The following is a 19782-nucleotide window of genomic DNA, read 5'->3' as shown; positions in this document are numbered from 1 at the left end:
GGAACAGTCCAGTCCGAACTGCCAAGCCGTGCCTTGCCTGGAACGGAAACAAGCTTCTGAGGACCGGTTTCAGGCATTTCAGCCGTCTTCAGCCCGGCTTGCTTCAATCCAGTGGCAAAGTGAGCAAGGGACTCACGTCTGAGCATACCCTGCCAACTTATGGCGGAAAAAGAAAAACCAAAGGAAATGATGGACGGAGCGTTGACAATACAAGCACTCACCCCCAGTCAACTGATCTGGGTTTAATCCATCACCATTCTTTAGCCCACTCTGCCACCCCAGTTCAGACATGGCCATATGCAGGGTATGCTCAGACGTGAGTCCCTTGCTCACTTTGCCACTGGATTCAAGCAAGCCGGGCTGAAGATGGCTGAAATGCCAGAAACCGGTCCTCGGAAGCTTGTTTCCGGTCCAGGGAAGGCACGGCTTGGCAGTTCGGGCTGGACTGTTCCCATGAGCACAGGGTCAGACTGATTTGCATATGGCTGTGTCTGTACTGGGGTGGCAGAGTGGGCTAAAGAACGGTGATGGTTTAAACCCAGATCTGTTGACTGGGTGTGAGTGTTTGATTGGTTCAGATGCTCCGCCAATCACCACCCCCTTTTGTACCACACTTACCCTTGTATCAGGTGTTTCCACCATGATATGCTCAATCAGTGGTACTACCCCAGATAATCCATCACATTCTGGCGAGCTATGGTGACTACTGTCGGGCTTTCCAGTATCGACACTGCCCATTCCCCGTTCAGAAGCAGAGTCCTCAGCTGCATGGAAATGTCTAATTTTGATCCCCGCTATCTTCTTCTTTTTAAATTGTGGCTTAGAAGTCTTTTGTTTGTCTTCCTGTTTAATGATGTAGTCCGAGGTGCGATGTCTCTCCCTTTTTGGCTTGACTCGCTCTTCTGATCTGTGCTCTGACCGTCCGTCTCTCTCCGAATGCTTTTCAGATGTCTCCTGAAAGGAGCAAGAGGAACATGTATCAATATTCTAATACATTTCTGGCTTCCTAATATTGTCACAGCTTCTCAAATTGTATTTTGTTTACGTGTGTTCCTGTTGAGGAGACCCAACCTGTGACTTTGTTTTGTTTTGTTTATTTTTTTGTTTATGATCCCATTTCTTCTTTGAAGAATCGGGTGTTTGCTTAGAGTTATCCTTTTCAGAATTGCTCTTAACTATTGGTTTCTGAGGTCTGGCTCCCAGGTTATCTCTACCTAATGAAGCATATGTTTCTTGGATAATCTTAGGCAATTCTCACTCCTGCAGTGCAGGAGTGAATTCCCTCAGGCGTGGGCATATAGCCGCCGCTGCTGCCACCCCTTTCATGTTACTTAACATAATGGTAGAAACCTTGCAAAATTGCCCATCAATTTCATCCACAGATCTGGGGCAGGCTCTGCTCATTTTGTATTTGTCTCAGTACATCTGGTATAACTGCTATTGAAGGGGTAAATTGTGTCCTGGTATAAACTGAAGCAAAGATTGTACCCCAAGTGACACAATCTTCTATCAGGGGAGCCATCCCCATTGGCAAGCAAGTTGTTAGTATTTTCTGTTTTTCCTGCAGGCTCATATGGGAAAAAAACGCTTCAAGCTGTGCTGTTTTCTGCACTATCCAGAACAGGATGTGCTCCTGGCTGGTGGGAATCGTTCCCATAACAACTTTTCAGTGTTTGGGGGCTAACAACTGTAGTTGCCAATTGAGGCTGTGCAGCATGAGCAGCCCTTGCAGGATGAACCTCTAATGTTCTCATTATGTATTGTATAAAATTGTTGTACATTTTTACTAAATCTCTATAAAGTGTATGTATTCCTGCTGCTGATAAAGCAGCAAAGTCTGGATGCAATGCATTAGAAGCTAAGACCGGCCAGGTTGCTCCTTCTCTGCTGAGCGCACCAAGTCTCACGTGTTCTGTGGGGGAAACAGCCTTTACAACGCAACTTTTACCACGCAGTGCCTTTACGACGCATCTTTTACAATGCAAACCAATACAACGCATTGCGCTGGGGGCGCTCTAGGATAGGGAATAAGTTTAATTTACTGTCCAACACCTTCCCTAGTGTCCACGGAGACTGGAGTTGGAATAGTAAATTAAACTATTCACTATCCAGCACCCCAAAGCGCTATGCGTTGCAAAGGTTTTCGTTGTAAAAAACGCGTTGTAAAGGCATGTGATGTAAAAGTATGCGTTGTAACGTCATACATCTGTTCTGTGGTATTGGGTAGGGAACCTTTAAACCAGTTAATATGCTCTTGGTATTTTAGCTGAACTTCTAAGTTCACGTATGGGAAATGCCAATCAGGCGGTTCAACTTCAATGTATTTGTGAAACAACTGTGTGTGTGCATCTGCAAGCGGGAATTTAACCCATGAGTAGAATACCTCTGTTCTGAATGCTTTGTGTGCCTCAACCATGAAGGTAACATCTCCACCTGTTGCTGTGAATCCATGTTGTAATAGTCTCATAGTAAATTGCCTGTCTGCAATTTTCTGTAATATTTAGAGGGCTACCTGTTCCTCAATGTCCTCACCTCCTTCTCCATTTATGGACATTGTATGAAGATAAAGGGTATTTGGTTGAAATATATTTTATGGAGATTTGGTATGCACAATATGGGAACTTCTAATCTTCCAAGCTTGAATACCCTACAGCCAATACATAGGGTATACCTACTCAGCTGAGGAGGATTCTTTTCCTTCCCACTTCAGACGTCTCTGGTTAAAATGTGAGTAAAATAACTGAACAACTCAAGTTGACCGTTAAATAAGAAATCAAGCAACGTTGGCAGCACCATGTCATGTGGTTCCTACGAATCCGTGGGATCTGTGCATTGTTTGGACAACATGAACTAGGGTTTTGGTGCTTTTCATAAGGACAATGTAAGAAATAAGCTGCTTCGCAACATGGTCCAAACTCAGGAATATAACACCTTGGATGCTCCTTTGTGTGCAATGGAATATGTTACTTGGAGGAGTGTGGGTCAGGCCCTGTGTCGTTCCTGATGGAATGTGCATGGTGAACAGTGGGCCTTAAGGAAATTGCGTTTTGTTACAGTATGTTGTGGGAGAAGGTGGCCACTGGCACAAGCGTGAGTCTGCCTACTACCCAGGGTGGTGTGGATCAGGGTGGATGTGCACCATTTTTTATCTCCTACATGTAGTAGATAGGTGTCCCAACACTTCCCACCTGTGCGTGAGTCCCCCACATACGGAGTACCCTGAGAGTGTTGACCTCCGCTCACGTCCATGTTAACAGCATGGTCAGCAAACGATGAAGGTCGGGGAGGCCGAGTTCCATGTCATCGCTATCAACCTTTCAAATAGGACAAAGGTGACATTGATACATTTTTGGAGATGTCTGTTGCCTTTCGCCCGAGTGCATAGTCACAGTATGAGGATTGAGGTATGGGTTCAACAGGGTATTCTGCAAGTTTGGGCAATCCCATACCATGCGATAAAATCCAGACTCCGGCATGAGAAACCGGGAACACTCTGGAGTCACAGTCAGATACATGCCCTTGATTAGGTGAGGGGAAAGATTAGTGTGATGCACGTAATTATATTGTATGAAGCAAAATCTAGGATTACCTGATATGCCTTTTACTGACTGAAGCACCCAGAACCGTCAAATATTGTGGTAATATATTGGCCCACCTGGCGCACACCCCAGACGCGTATTCCGTTGGGGTTGAGTTGATGGATGTGTTGAGAGTGTTGGTGTGTGGCATGTGACAATGTGAGACAGAAGCACATGTAACATGGTATTAGTGGGAGGCTCTCCATTGCCACCACTCCATGTGACACTCATTGCATGTTGTAGTGTGTGTGATGCTAAAAACGGTCCAGCACCTATTCCATATATGCCCACGATGTCCTGATGGTAGAGTTCCCCCATTTGGTTTACTCCTGCTTCATTCCAGTGGGCAGCGTTGTACCATCGCATCAGGTCTCAAAGACTTGGCAGGTCCCTGATCATTATCATTATTGCCCATGAGTATGGGAGGACAGGCCCTTTGCAGCGCACAAACCTGCATCAAAAGGTGTGGGCCACAGTCATTTGGCACATTTCTCATTGAGAGTGAATATTTTGGTCAGATAGCCATATGTAAATGTGCAGGTTGCCCAATACTGCATGGAAAGATGGCACTTCGGGGCATGTGGGTGTGTACAGCCAAGACATTGGACTCTGCAGCTGTGCTGCTGCATAATGTCGCTTTAAATTGGGCACACCAAGTTAACCTTCAGTCAGTGGCTGCTGCAGACTGGGGTGAAGGAAAACAAGGGGAACCCTATTCACATAGGAACCAGGGCAGACAATTATATCAAAGAACAACGGTTCCTATGGTGTAATACTTATAATATAAATTTAATATGTAGCATAATAGCAATTGGCACTAACACAGAGGGTTGACAGGGATGGCGGAAAGGAATACATAACCAAATATGTACATTTCAAGAATGTTTACTTCATTCTATTAGTAGCATTCAATCATATTCGAATCGTCACACAATCATGTGAATATAAAGACACAAACAAGGTGCACAGTGTCCCAAGTGTACATGTGAAACCAAAATAACACTACATACAACATAAACTACATAAGGGCGCAGTGGTTTCTTATTGGATACATGAAAAAAGGAAAATGACCAAAGAAGGCATAAATAATTATTATAGTGATTCTGATGGAGCGAGTTTCAGAAATGCATTCATTTCAGCTCGTGAAGTTATACTTCCATAATTAATTAATAATATTAATGATGATGTGTGTTGTGTGTTTACTAAACCAACCTAGAATGAAGTTGCATTCACGAATATATGGGTTTAATATTATGTGCTCTATGTTGCAGCAAGTACGTTTTAAAAATAAGTTACTAACCTTGTTTTTTTGTCTATTGTCTTATTAATTGTGGCTGTTCAAATAATGGCATGTGCCTATTTTATGTATGCTTTTGTCTATGTGGTGTCTTTTTATTTTATACAGGTATGCGGAGAATCCTGCTGGACTAAATGAAGAATGGTAGATACAAATGCTGCTTTATTTGTTTGCTTCTGCTAGGTAATATAGACTAATGGGTTAATTATTAGCAATGTTGGGTGGGTAACAGAACGAACTATATTTCTTGCATTAATTATTCTTTTATATTTGTTTATACACTAGTTAACGTGAAGGCGTTTTTGAGGCCTAGTGCATTCGTGACTGAAAAAAAAATTCTGCTCGAAGAAAGCAAGAGTCCAAATGTGGTCGAATTCCCTGCCAAACTTATTGACGTGACGAAAAATGAAACGTGATGAGCTGACTGCTCGTTAGTCAAGCAAGGTCAAGGCCAGGAACCGGCAGAGGAGAATGACAAGTCGAGGAAGTCATGAACCCTGTTATTATAATGTTGCAAACTGGAGGAAGCCTCGCAATTCGAAAAGCAAAGGACAATGGACTCTAAGAAAGAGACGGAACTAAGGTTCTAAAGAATGCAATGACATGATGGCCTGTCACTTGACAGCCAATCAGACTCTGACTTGAGCAGAAAAATATAAGTTTTCTTAGATTAGTTTAGCGTAGAAAGGTATAAAAACTCTTCCCCGGGGGAAGAGAGTTCTGCTTCTTGCTGACCTTTAGATGGGTGTGTCGTGCTGATGGACTTCTCTTGGAGCACGTAAGAGACCCTAAAGACTTTACCCTTTATTCTTTTATGTAGCAAGTGTAGCCAGGAACTTAGAATTTTAATGATGCCAAACTGCTATTTTCTATTCGAATTATGCTTTTAAATTTTACTTGAAACTGTCTTTACCCTTTTTGCAAAAACTTTAATAAAATGCTTTAAATAAAAGATTCTAATGCACTTTCTAAAATAATATGTTAATAAATACATTCTTTAAAAAAACAAGCTGGCCTTGTTATTTCATGGGTTTAGGTTACCATTAGCAGATCTTTTCGCCACAGTGGCTTAATTAATCGTAGGGTTTGTTAAGGTGTGATGAATTTGTTCTACTGCAGTTGTATATAAATGTATATAATTTGTGAATAGGTTAATTAGGTCACATGATTCAGTTGGTCAAAATATGTCATGTTAGTTTATGGGCTTGTGAATAATTTTTGGTGAGTATTGTGAAGTTGGGTAGCGTTGCTTATGGCATATTTCCTATAGGCCGCTGGATCAATTTCCTGGTAGCAGAGATATGGTTGCTATGGTAACCAACATGCTACATGGTAGTAACATAGGATCGATGTTTAACATATGTTGAGTTTGTTCACTTGTGTTACATGTAGTCGAAAGGTTTTTTCCTGCAGTGTGAAAAATCCTAGTTGTACCGGTACAGAGTGGTGTGACGAGAAGTGAAGTTACACAGTGCATTTGATCTGTTTCAGAATAGTGGTATTACTTTATATCACAAGTGTTGTGGTCGTACAACACGTGTTAGGGATTTAGGTGTGCTAGTTTGAATACATGTATAGTGAGGATTATCTATGAAATTTTGGCTTTGAGTATAGGGACAAAGAGCCCGTTTTAAAACTCACTGTGAAGAGAGTAATATAATATATTCGAGCTTGTGTGAAGGGTAGGATAACGTCGTTTATTTTGCTGGTGGTTCTGGATTTCTGAGGCTGGTTAAAGTCCTGCCAGGATTTCACGTATGTGTAGTTTAGGGTAACTTTCCGTTTGAAAGTGCATAAATGATTCTGTAATTTCGTTCGAGTCAAACTTTGAATTGCTACTTTATGTGCATTCCGAGGGAAACGAGTTCGTTATTACCTGTTTGAAGGGTAGAGTAAGAGTTTACTTTATCGGCAAATGTATATTCTGTGAGAATAGCGTCGTCTATTCCACGCAAAAGAATTCTTGCATGTCTGTAAAAACTGTCACTTTATTTTAGAGAAACAGACAAATGGTTTGTTCTTTTTGTCGTTATTAATTGAGTTTCATTGAAAAAGGCATTCTTAAAATGGCGCTGTGAAAAGTTTTTGTGAAGGAGGGGTGAGCGCTGGGAGTGAGACGCGAGAAACCGCAGCGGCTGTGTACGTCACGCGTTCGCGCTGTGCTTGGGTAACATACGTCACAGCTAATACTCTGATTGGCTCACGTGACTTTGACGAGCTAGACGCTGATTGGCTTTTGTAGAAAGCTTCGTTCTTACTGGTTGAGCAAGGTGGTGACGTAGCTCGAACCTCATTGGTCTGTTGGTGTGTTTCGCGCACGGATTGGCTGGGTTTGCGGAACATACAGGAAGTGTTTACGAACATTTCAATTAAGCGAATTTGATTTAAAAATGAGTCATTTTTACAAAAAGGTAGAGCAAAAGCTTACGATGTTTCAAAGATTTAAAATTTTTATTTCACCCGATAAGAAAATTGAAACGCAAGGTGGAAAATTACTTCATACATATAAAACACCTGCAGCGTATATGGAAGGTGAATATGGTTATCATACCTGCCTATGGTTTGATGTTTGGAAATATTACGCTAAAGATGATGGAGTTTTAGCTTGGCCGGAAGATGGTTCATTTAATATGAAAATTTTGAGAAATGTGAGAGAAAAAATGACAGCTCTTGTACCAAAGCCTAGACCGACACAATTTGAAGCATTAGTTGAATGGGAGGATGAGATGTTTCAACTTAAGAAGGAAGCAAATGGTTTAATTAGACCTCCTAAAACATCGATTTACAAACGAGAAACACATGAGGATAGGATGCGGGTGTGGAGACAGGCAGACATGTGTGAGGGTCTTTATGTAATAAGAGAAATGGTTTCTGGAATACCAGGTGAAAAGAGTACTCAAAAGAAAAATAATGCTGTTGTAGAAAGTGAATCGGAAGATGCAGTTTTAGAAGAAATTTATACCACAAATAAAAAGCAGGCCCCATTAAAACCAGCTTGTTCATGGTCCACTCCGATGGTTTCTCCAGGAACCATACCAAGTGCACCTCCAATAAATGAAGAATCACCCAGATTGTACCCGAATAATTCTAAATCTTTTGAAACCCCTTCTAGTGTCTATGATGAGAGTAGAAATTTTTCTGAAACCCCAATGAGAAGAGAAGCTCCTAGAAATTCAATGGGAACTGGGAGAGATGAGGAAGTTGCAAATACATCAGACTATTTACGATCAAAAGAGGAATTAAAGCGGCAGTTAACAAAGGGCATGGAAGCGGTGACAGTTCCAGTAACGATTGGTCCTGTCCAGCCTGTTTTTGATAAAGGAGAAATTAAACAACCAGGTTTGACAATTCCATTAAATGCAGAAATTCAGAAAGTAGCTGAAAAGTTTTATTCGGATTTAACTGAAATACATCGTGAGAAAACAAAAATAGTAAATACCTGATTTAACTTTTAATCAAGGTTCTTTAAACGGAACACCAATGGGTGCAGAATCTGATGCTGAAACTTCAGAAAAAGCAGAGTCTAATTCAAAACTTGATGTGGCAAAATTAAAAGCAGATTTAGAGGAGTTAATAATTGGCACAATTGGTCCTGACAGTTTGAAGTATTATCGAGATGATGAAGTCCCGTTCATCAGCAAAAGCATTCAATGGAAAACAAAAAATAAATATGATCAGTTGGAAGAATTAGCTGCAGAGTTGGATTTTGATTTGAGTAAACAGAAACATTTTGGAAAACATTACAGATTAGATTTTACTGAGAAAGACATTGGGAATTTCAATACAATGGGTAGAATCATGCACATAAAAGAGCTGATTGTGTACATCAAAAGGTTAGGTGATCTGAGTAAATGGAGAGTGAAGTGGACCAAAAAGAAGGAAGACGAAAGGTTAGAAAAACTATCTAGACAGCTTCCAATGAGGGAAATTGCTGGTGGTGGATATGTTCATGTCCCATGGTCAAGACAGGATATTTTGCTTTTTACAAATGATTTTCCTCGGCTGAGAGAGAAGCCTGTGGAATGGTATCGGCAGGTAGACAGATTTATCAAAGTTTCAAAAGTTCTGTGGATTGATCTGGATGGATTCTTTGACATAGTTGTCCCATCAGATCTTTGGACAGAATGTAAAATTGCTGTGAGTTGGCCAAAAGTGGAACCGGAGCGAAATAAAGAGACAGGTGCTCCAGCATCAGAGGTCATGGATCTGTATGACAAAGTGATTTACTGGTTGAAAAAGAAAATTGCCCCAAAATAAGTTGATTGGGTAAAAATAGACAGAACGAACCAGGAACCAAAGGAGTCAGTTTATTCATTATATGAAAGGTTAATACTGGTTTTTAAGCAGTACAGTGGCTATGAAAAATTAGATGAAAAGGATATGAGCCACTTTATTTACAGATTTGTTTATTGTCTTAAACCGGAAATTGGAGAAATGATCAGGAACAATATTGTTGGATGGCAGTCAAATTCAGTTGATGATATTTTGAGAAAGGCAAAATACTGCAGTGATGAATTGGAAGTAAAACAAAATAAATTAAAGGAAAAGGCAATGTGGGCACAAGTGAAGGTGGCTGAACATCAAATTGCAAGCCTTGAGAATAAAAATTTAAATTTTGTTCAGAATCAGAATCAAAATCAGGGTCAGGGAAAGTTTAAAAATAATTTTAACAAGCCAAAATTTAATGTCAACATTGAGGAGTTAAAACAGAAATTACCTTGCTTTAATTGCGGGGAAATTGGACACTGGAAGCGCGAGTGTAAAAACCCGCCCAGAAATTTTAAAAATGCATCATTAAATCCACAGATGCAGAGTGATGTGGATCTGCAGCAACAGCTACAGCGACAGTTGAACGACTTGAGTCTTCAGCAACAGCTACAGCGACAGTTAGCGCAACAGCAGAGTCAGATTCCACAGCCTCCTTTTCCAAACTGCGGGGGTGGTCATAGGTTTAATTCAAACACTGGATTCAGCGGAGGTGATCAGGTAATAAGAGCTCAAAGGCCAAATGTGCAATATGGATCAGGACAATTTTTGATAACAGGAAACCAAGGAAGCGATTCTGATGACTGCTTCTGACGGTGTCCGAGAGAGGGGGAAGAGTGTGTAATTGGAGCCACTCTTGAGGTTGACCAGTCTGGTCCATATGTAAATGGTAAAGTGAATGATGTAGAAATCACTTTTCTTGTGGACACTGGTGCTACCCGTTCTACTGTTAGATCAGTGGAAATTGAAAACCTGCCTCTCTCTGGGGATTCCATCCAAGTAGTCGGTGTAAGTAATCAGCAAATTAAAACAGATCTGACAGAACCTGTGAAGGTGGAAATTGGCAATTTTAAAGATAAACACAGGTTTGTAGTTTGCAACAGCAGTCCTGTAAATTTATTGGGAAGGGATATATTGTGCAAGATGAATTGCAGAATATATTGCTCACCAAAAGGAGTTGAATTACAAACCATGGAGGAAGATGGGCTGTACAGATTAACAATGTTAATGGTTGAAGCAGAAGAAGCAGGACTATTTCCTGTATTTGATAAAGAAAATTTGCCTGATGAATTAAAAGAGACAGTCAAAGCTGAAATTTGGGATTTAACAGGAAACGAGATGGGTTTGATGAAACATGTTGATCCAGTCAAAATCACAGTGAAGCAGGGAATAGATTTTCCAAACATTCCACAGTACAAAATGAAAGCTGAAACAATTGAGGGTGTTATTCCTGTGATTGAGAAATTCATTAAACAAGGTGTTTTGAAAGAAATTGAGAGCAGTCCTTGCAATTCACCGATTATGGGGATCAAAAAGCCAAACGGAACATACAGAATTGTTCAGGATTTGAGAAAGGTTAACCAAATTGTTGTTCCTTGTTGTCCAGTTGTTCCGAACCCTGCAGTCATTCTTTATCAGATTCCACATGATGCAGAATGGTATACTGTCATTGATCTTTGCAATGCGTTCTTTACTGTTCCATTGCATCCAGAAAGCCAGGAAATCTTTGCGTTCAGGTTCCAAAGTAAGACCCTAGCATGGTGCAGAATTCCTCAAGGGTATACAGAGAGTCCTTCTATCTTTAATGAGCTGTTAACGAAATCTTTGGAAGATCTAGATTTACCAGGTCGATCAACCCTGGCACAGTACATTGACGACCTTTTAGTGGCAGCAAAAACAAGAGAAAACTGTGTTACAGATACAATTACTCTTTTAAATCATTTGGCAGATGAGGGACATAAAGTGTCTCCTGCAAAATTGCAGTTTTGTAAACAGGAAGTAAAATACCTTGGTCATAGAATTGCAAAAGGAGTCAGACAGATGACTATTGAGAGAATTAAAATGATTCAGGGAATGCAACCTCCAAAAACGCAAAGACAGGTCAGAATGTTTCTGGGAATGGTTGGTTACTGTCGTCAATGGATTAGTGGATTTTCAGTAATTGCAAAACCACTGCAGAGACTGACAAAATCAGACATAAAAGATCCAATTGTCCTTACTGAAACTGAGTTGGAGGCTTTTGAAAAATTAAAAAGAAGTTTGTGTGAAGCTCCAGCTCTGGGTATGCCAGACTATGAGAAAAACGTTGAGCTGTATTGCAGTGAAAGAGAGGGCTGTGCATTGTCTGTGTTGATTCGGAGACATGGAAATTTAAGGAAACCTATTGCCTACTTCTCAGCAGTCCTTGATCCAGTTGCAAAAGCATTACCAGGATGCTTAAAAGCAGTTGCAGCAACTAGTGTGAGTCTGGAGCAAAGTGAAGGAATCATAATGGGATTTCCTGTAAAGGTTTATGTTCCTCATTCAGTTGAGATTGTCCTTACATGGAGCAAAACGCAACACTTAACAAGCAATAGACTCACGCAGTATGAAAAAATTATTCTGGGATCAGATAATGTTTCAACAGCAAGATGTGTGAATCTAAATCCTTCCACGTTGTTGCCTGATGGTACTGTAACAGAAATTGGAGATGAAAATGATGCGGATCATGAGTGCTTGGATGTTTTGGAATACTATACCAAGCCAAGGCAGGACATTAAAGATGTACCTTTGCCTGTTTCAGATCATGTCTACTTTGTAGATGGTTCCTGTCTGAGATCAGAAGGAGGCGTTTTAAAGGCAGCCTATTCAGTCTGCACAGTTGCAGATGTTGTGGAAGCATCATGTCTTGAAGGAATTCGTTCAGCACAGGTGGCTGAATTGATTGCTTTAATTCGTGCATGTGAAAGAGCAAAGGATTTGAGAATAACGATAATAACGGATAGCCAGTATGGGTATGGAGTTGTGCATGATTATGGACAACTCTGGTCTCAGAGAGGCTACATGACATCAGCAGGTTTACCAATCAGAAACGCAAAATTTATCAAAAGATTGATTGATGGCATACAGTTGCCAAAGGAAATTGCAGTAGTAAAATGTGCTGCTCATCAGAAAGGTGAGGATTTTATCACCAAAGGAAATGCTTACGCAGATGAAATTGCAAAATATTGTGCAAGAAACAATTTTGCACTTAATCGGGAGAAAAATGATGAATATGCTTTGAATTCACTAATGCTAACATCAATAGTTGAAACATGGCAGGAAGTTAAAGATTTGCAAGATGAAGCTGATGATGAAGAGAAAAACACATGGTTGAGAGCAGAATGTAGACAGCGAGATGAGGACGGAGTTTGGACTTACAAAGATGGTAGGGTAGTTTTACCAAATTGCATGATTGCTGACATGGCCAGAATGTACCATGGCCCAGGTCATATTGGAAGAGATTCAATGATTAGACTTTTCAAAGAAACTTGGTTTAATACCAAATTTAGAATGATTGCAGAATCTGTCTGTCAGAGATGTTTGACTTGCCAACAAATGAACCCAAACAGAAAGACGGTTGTGGGAACGGGAACCATAGGACGGGAGGGTGGTCCTTTCACAAGGTTACAGATGGATTGCATTGAGATGCCCAAACACAACAGGCTACAATATGTTTTGGTAATTGTCTGTTTGTTTTCAAGATGGGTAGAAGCATTCCCCACACGTCACAGTGATTTAATTACTGTAGCAAAACTGCTTTTGAGAGAGATTATACCGAGATATGGTTTCCCTGTGACTATTGAGAGTGATAGAGGAGGTCATTTTGATAACATACTGTTGAAATTAATTTGTGAAGCATTACACATTGAGCAGAAGCTGCACTGTGCATACAGACCAGAGGCATCTGAAGTTGTGGAGCAAATAAATGGAACAATCAAGAATAGAATAGGGAAAATGTGTCTAGCTACAGGTATAAAATGGACAGATGCTCTTCCACTTGTTTTGATGACCCCAAGGAGTACACCAGATAAAAAGACAGGTTTAAGTCCTCATGATATTCTCATGGGCAGAGTCACGAGACAAGCATTTATACCAGTAGGAAAACTGTTGAGCATTAATGACAGTGCAATTTTGGAATACTGTAAGAAGCTGTCTGACTTAGTGACTTCTGTGTCTAATCAGGTGGGAACTGAAGTACAGTCAAGAGACAAAGTGCAAATGCATGATCTGAGACCTGGATATTGGGTGAGAACAAAAGTTCACCGAAGAAGAAACTGTCTAGTACCGAGGTGGCAGAAACCGAGACAGGTGATACTTGTGACAACAAATGCAGTAAAGTGTAGAGGCATAAAAAGGTGGATTCATCCCAGTCATACTATTCCTATACCCACACCTGAAAACTCTGATGAAGAGAGTGATACAACAGATGATTCAGATTCTGAAGAAGAAGCTGAAGAAAATCCAGATTCTGAAGATCGACAGGAAGGTCGACATCTGGAAAGTACATCTGTGAATGGAGATTTGACTGAAAAAGATTTAAAAGTCATTGTTGTAGACTCTGAGGATGATGGAGATCTGCTAGAAGGAGAAATAGCAGAAGAATCTAAAAAAGAAGCGGAAGAAGCAGAAGAGTCTGATCAAGTTCAGAAACAAGACCAGGAGAGTATTGAAAAGCAGAAAAGAAGCTCTGAAAGCAGGAACAAGAAATCTGAAACTGGGAAGTTGAAGGTAATTGAAGAAGAAAACGAATTGCTGAGTACCAGTTGTGGAAATAGTGTTCCTAACGGAGTGAGGCTGCCGAGTAGAAAAGTACCTGAGTCAAGAATTGAAGTTTCTGACAGTGATTCTGGAGAAAGTGATGAAATTTCTCAAATAGGGAGATTGAGAAAGAGATCTTGGAGAACGGAATTGAATGTGACTGAGCCAAAGAAGAAATTACCAAGAAAAGGTGATAACTGGCCAGGTGAAAACGGAGGTCTGAGATTCAGATTGATAAACAGGTCAAAAGAACAGGTGAATGAGATAACTAGTCAGGGAGACCCCGAAAAGAAAGCAGAGGTAGGAAAGGAAATAGAAGTTGTCTCTAGAAAAACAAAGAGAATTTTAAGGCCAAACCAAAAATATAAGTCTCCTGAGTGGGCTTACATTATTATTCCACCTGTAGTTGAGATACATAGTAGCAGTCAGGAGGAGATTCAGGACAATAGTGACAATGATTTAAGCACTAATCTGTTAGAATTTAGGTTTCTGTCTTTGGCATAAGGCTGAAGAAATTGTGTTAGGTGACACAAGGTCGAAGAAATTGTGTTTAGTTGGTAAATAGCTTGTGACGCAAGGTCGAAGAAAAGTTGTTAGAGGGTTTTGAAAAAAAAATATATATAATAATAATTAAAAAGGGGGGGTGTTTAAATTTAGGTTTTACATTTAGACATATTTTTAAATTTTTGTTTTCTTTTTCTGAGATAAGGCTAGTGAAAATGCCTGTTGTTTTGAAGCGTAGTACCTCGAAATGTTCCATTCTAAAAAATTGCTGTAAGATGACTCTGATACGTATGCTCATATTAATTCTGCTCTGGTTAGTTTTAGCTGTCATCTTTCCTTTCGGGATCGATAAGGAGATGTACAAAGTCAATATGACAAGCAACGCTTCAGCTAGTCAAGACAAACATAGTGCAACAAACAAAGCTAACAAAGTTATCGATCACAGACCAGAGGCTCATCAAGACAGGTCTGTTGGTGATTTTTCTAGCAATACATTTTCAAGGCTATTGGGAGAGTATGTTAAGGTTATGGGTGTCAAAGATTGTTACATTTGTGTAAAGTTACCTACTTCTGTTTCTGAGGGAGTGACATACAATATGCTTCCTCTTACTTATGGCATGACCTGCAGTGTGATAGCTAGCTTATTTTATCAGACTGGTCGTTTAGAGTATTGCTACTCCAATTACGATGAGATTTTTGCAAACCTGAAAATTGAGAGGGCTTTAAATAAACACAAACAAGCTAAACAGATGAGGGAATTCTTTTTAGTTACTAATGAACTTACTTATGAGTATGCTTACAGAAATAATTTAACCTGCAAATTGAGAGCTGAGGAAAAGACTTTCCTGAACCTAGTCGAGGAGAGAAGGGCAATCTATAAAAGGAATGAGATGGTCAAACAGACCAAATCCAAGTTTTGGCAGAAAGAGGAAGAAAAATTAAATGGCAAATCTTTTGACAATGTTGCAATTCACATAGACAATCCAATTAGTGGTAAGCTTTGCATTAGAAGAGATAATACACTTTTTGACAATTATTTTGTGGGTGCTAGCAATTGTGAGGACACTTACCAAATCATGGGGGGTTGGGGATTCAAAGGTGGTAAAGACCCAATTTTTCCTGGAATTTATTTTGTTTGCGGAGACAAAGCCTATTATAACCTCCCAGACCATTGGAATGGGACGTGTTTTGTTGGTCTTGTTTTTCCAAAGATATTTCATGTTGACAGAAATGCAGAGGGCTCATTTGAAATTAGTAATCATGTAAATAGGTATAAAAGAGAACGTTTCTCAGAAATTTTGGGAGACATTTTTGAGGCAGTGATACCTTTAGTAGGTATTACCCTGAATGCAGGTAGAAACAGAAAATTGTCCACAATAGTTGACAGATTGTCAACTGACACAGCTGGTGGTTTCCAATTAGTGGATATCGAGGTCATTGCAATTAGATCGATGGTAATGCAAAACCGTCTTGCCCTGGACATACTCCTTGCAAAAGAGGGAGGAGTCTGTGGCATTTTACATGTTCAACATTGCTGTACATATATCCCAGACGAAAGTAGAAATGTTAATTTGTGTTCCATTAATCATTGTTATCAATCAATCAATCAATCAGGACACTTATAAAGCGCACTACATACCCGTGAGGGTCTCAAGGCGCTGGGGGGGGGGGGGTGCTGCTACTGGTCAAAGAGCCAGGTCTTAAGGAGTCTTCTGAAGGCCAGTAGGTCTGGGGTATGCCGTAGGTTGGTGGGGAGGGTGTTCCAGGTCCTAGCAGCGAGGTAGGAGAAGGATCTGCCACTGGCAGTCGTTCTTCAGATGCGGGGGACTGTGGCAAGGGCGAGGCTGGCAGAGCGGAGCTGGCGGGTGGGTGTGTGGAAGCTGAGTCGTCTGTTGAGGTATGCTGGGCCGGTGTTGTGGAGAGCTTTGTGTGCGTGGATGAGGAGCTTGAAGGTTATCCTCTTGTTGACGGGGAGCCAGTACAAGTCTCTCAGGTGGGGTGTGATGTGGCTGCGGCGGGGGATGTCGAAGATCAGGCGTGCCGAGGTGTTCTGGATGCGTTGCAGTCATCACAGCAGCTTGGCTGACGTTCCTGCTTAGAGGGAGTATCTGTAGTCCAGCCTGCTGGTGATGAGGGCCTGGGTGACTGTTCTTCTAGTTTCAGTGGGAACCCACTTGAAGATCCTGCGGAGCATTCGGAGAGTGTTGAAGCAAGAGGAGGAGACGGCATTGACCTGCTCAGTCATGGAGAGGGTGGAGTCGAGGTTGACCCCTAGGTTGCGTGCATGGTCGGTGGGTGTCGGGGCTGTTCCTAGTGTTGTCGGCCACCAGGAGTTGTCCCAGGCTGAAGGGGTGGAGCCGAGGGTGAGGACCTCCGTCTTGTCTGAATTCAGCTTCAGTCGGCTGGTCCTCATCAATTCGGCGACGGCTTTCATTCCTTCATGGAGGTTGGTTTTGGCAGTGTGAGGGTCTCTGGTGAGGGAGAGGATCAGCTGGGTGTCGTCGGCGTAGGAGATGATGTTGAGGTTGTGCTGTCGGGCGACGTGGGCGAGGGGTTCCATGTAGATGTTGAACAGCGTCGGGCTGAGGGAAGAGCCCTGGGGTACGCCACAGATGATCTCGGTGGCTTTGGAGCGAAAGGGGGGAGGCGGACGCTCTGAGTTCTGCCGAAGAGGAAGGATGTGGTCCAGTCCAGGGCCTTCTCTTGGATCCCGGCGTCATGTAGGCGTGTTCTTAGTGTGCGGTGGCAGACTGTGTCGAAGGCGGCTGACAGATCCAGGAGGATGAGGGCCGCTGTTTCTCCGTTGTCAAGCAGGGTCCTGATGTCGTCCGTGGCGGCAATGAGGGCGGTTTCAGTGCTGTGGTTGCTCTGGAACCTGGACTGGGACGGGTCCAGGATGCTGCTCTCCTTGAGAGCAGCATCCTGTTTATTGACGATTTTCTCGGTGACCTTCGCCAGGAACGGGAGCAGGGAGATGGGTCCGAAGTTCTTGAGGTCCTTGGGGTCTGCCTTGGGTTTCTTGAGTAAGGCGTTGATCTCGGCGTGCTTCCAGCTTTCCGGGAAGGTTGCTGTCTCGAAGGAGATGTTGATTACTTTCCGGAGATGGGGTGCGATGGCTGTGCAGGCTTTGTTGAAGATGTGGTGCAAGCATAGGTCTAACGGTGATCCGGAGTGGATGGTGTTCATAATCTTGCTGGTGTCCTCGTCGTTGATGCTGGTCCAGGACAGCAGGCGGTTGGTGTGGGTGGTGGTTGTGGGGGTGGTGGTTGTCGGGGCGGTCGTGGCGTTGAAGCTGTCGTGGATGTCAGCGATCTTGCGGTGGAAGAAGGTGGCCAGTGAGTCGCACAGGTCTTGCAAGCGTGGGATGTAGTTGGTGTTAGAGCTGGGATTGGAGAGTTCCTTCATGATGTTGAAGAGCTCTTTGCTGTTGTGTGCGTTGTTATCTAGGCGTCTTTGAATGAGGCCCTCTTGGCGACTCTGATGAGTTGATGGTGTCTGTGAGGTGCTGTCAGGTGTTCGTTCGCAGAGACAGTTCTTCTCCAGTTTTCGGCATGTTCCTTTGGAGGCCTGGAGGTCTTCAGTGAACTAGGTGGCTTTCTTGCTGGTGTGGCTGTTGGATGGTGTCTTGAGCGGGGCGAGGGTGTTGGCACAGTTGTCGATCCATTGTCTGAGGTTGCGGGCGGCGGTGTCCGGGTCGGTGGCATCGGCGGGTGGGCTCTGGGCGAGGGTGGTGGTTAGCTGTTCTTCTGTAACTTTGCTCCAGAAGCATCGAGGCATGTGTTGGGTGCGGTGGTGCGTGGTGGGCTTCCTGAAGGTGAAGTGGATGCAGTGGTGGTCAGTCCAGTGGTGTTCGGTGGAGTGGTTGAAGGTGACGTGGGGGCTTGCGGAGAAGATGGGGTCGAGCGTGTGGCCGGCGGCGTGGGTGGGTGTTGTCACGAGCTGTCTGAGTCCGAGGTTGCTGAGGTTGTCGATCAGGGTGGTGGAGTTGGTGTCGTTGTTGTTCTCTAGGTGGAAGTTCAGGTCCCCGAGCAGGATGTAGTAGTCCGTGGAGGCGAGGGAGTGTGTGCTGATGAAGTCGGCGATGGAGTCGCTGAACTGTGGTCGGGGTCCAGGTGGTCTGTAGACGAGGGTTCCTCTGAGGGTGGTGTTGGGATCGGTGTGGATTTGGAAGTGCAGGTGTTCAGCGGTGCTGAGGGTGTCGTCGGTGTTGGTCGAGACTCTGAGGGTGTTCCTGTGGACGATGGCGATTCCTCCTCCAACGCCGTTGGTACGAATCCTGCGGGTGAACTTGTGGCCTTCCGGGATGGCTATGGCAATGTCGGGAGCTGAGGTGGGGTTCAGCCAGGTCTCCGTCAGGAAGGCGATGTCTGGGGAGGTGAAGTCGAGAAGGTCCCAGAGTTCAACTGCGGGTTTGCTGGTGGAGCGGGTGTTGAGGAGGATGCATCTGAGGTAGTTGGGTTCTTTGGTTGGCGGTTTGGTGGGCCAAATGCTGGTGAAGCTGCAGTTCCGGCAGGTGAAGGGTCCTTGGGTGTGTTTCGGGGTGGCCTGGTAGCAGGTGTGTTCCCGTCCAGGGTTGAGTGCATGGAGGGTGCTGGCATCGTATCAGAGCCGGGCTTTGTGGTGTTCGCGGGGGCCAGGGGTTCTGGTGCTGGGCGCGGTCCAGGCGCGGACGGGCGCAGACGGTTTTGCCTTAGCAACGCCTTTGGCGCGCCAGCGGCGTGCCCATTGTGCTCCTCTGCTGCGCGGCCACGCAGCGGTCACCATAAGAAGGGGAGGTGGGAGGGAGGAGCAGCTGGGAGGGGGGAAGGACGAATAGGCGAGCAGGGGCGGGGCCGCAGGGGACGCAGCGACGAGAGAGCAGGAGAAAGGGACGGCGAGGGAAAACAGAGGCAAAAAGGGCACAGAAGTGACCAGGGGAGTAGCGGTCACAAAAACAGATAAGCAGAGTGCAAAAGTACAATGAGGTGAAAAATGGTCACAGAATGCAATGAGTACAAGAAACAAAAAGCAGTGAAATCACGGGGCAGATAAGCAGAGTGCAAAAAGTACATTGAGGTGAAAAGCGGTCACAGAATACAATGAATACAAGAACAAAAAAGCAGTGAAATCACGGGGCAAACCTACGGCCTCGAACACGCAGCAGCAGCTGTGCTAGAGGCACGGGCACAGTCAGGTGGAGCTGCACGGCGTGGGGAGCGACCTGCCTGAAAGCAGGGTCAAGGGTCATTATGATTGATATTGTGTCATGTGTAAAGCTCTAAAGTCCACTGTCAATATATATGTAATGTTTTGAGTCACTTGTACATATATATGTCGTCGTTTTTCCACAAAATTTGAAAATAAGATTTGAAATCAAAA

Source organism: Lissotriton helveticus, chromosome 4_1, assembly GCF_964261635.1.
Source record: "Lissotriton helveticus chromosome 4_1, aLisHel1.1, whole genome shotgun sequence".
In the NCBI taxonomy this organism is placed as follows: domain Eukaryota; kingdom Metazoa; phylum Chordata; class Amphibia; order Caudata; family Salamandridae; genus Lissotriton; species Lissotriton helveticus.
This window is presented reverse-complemented; position numbering follows the sequence as displayed.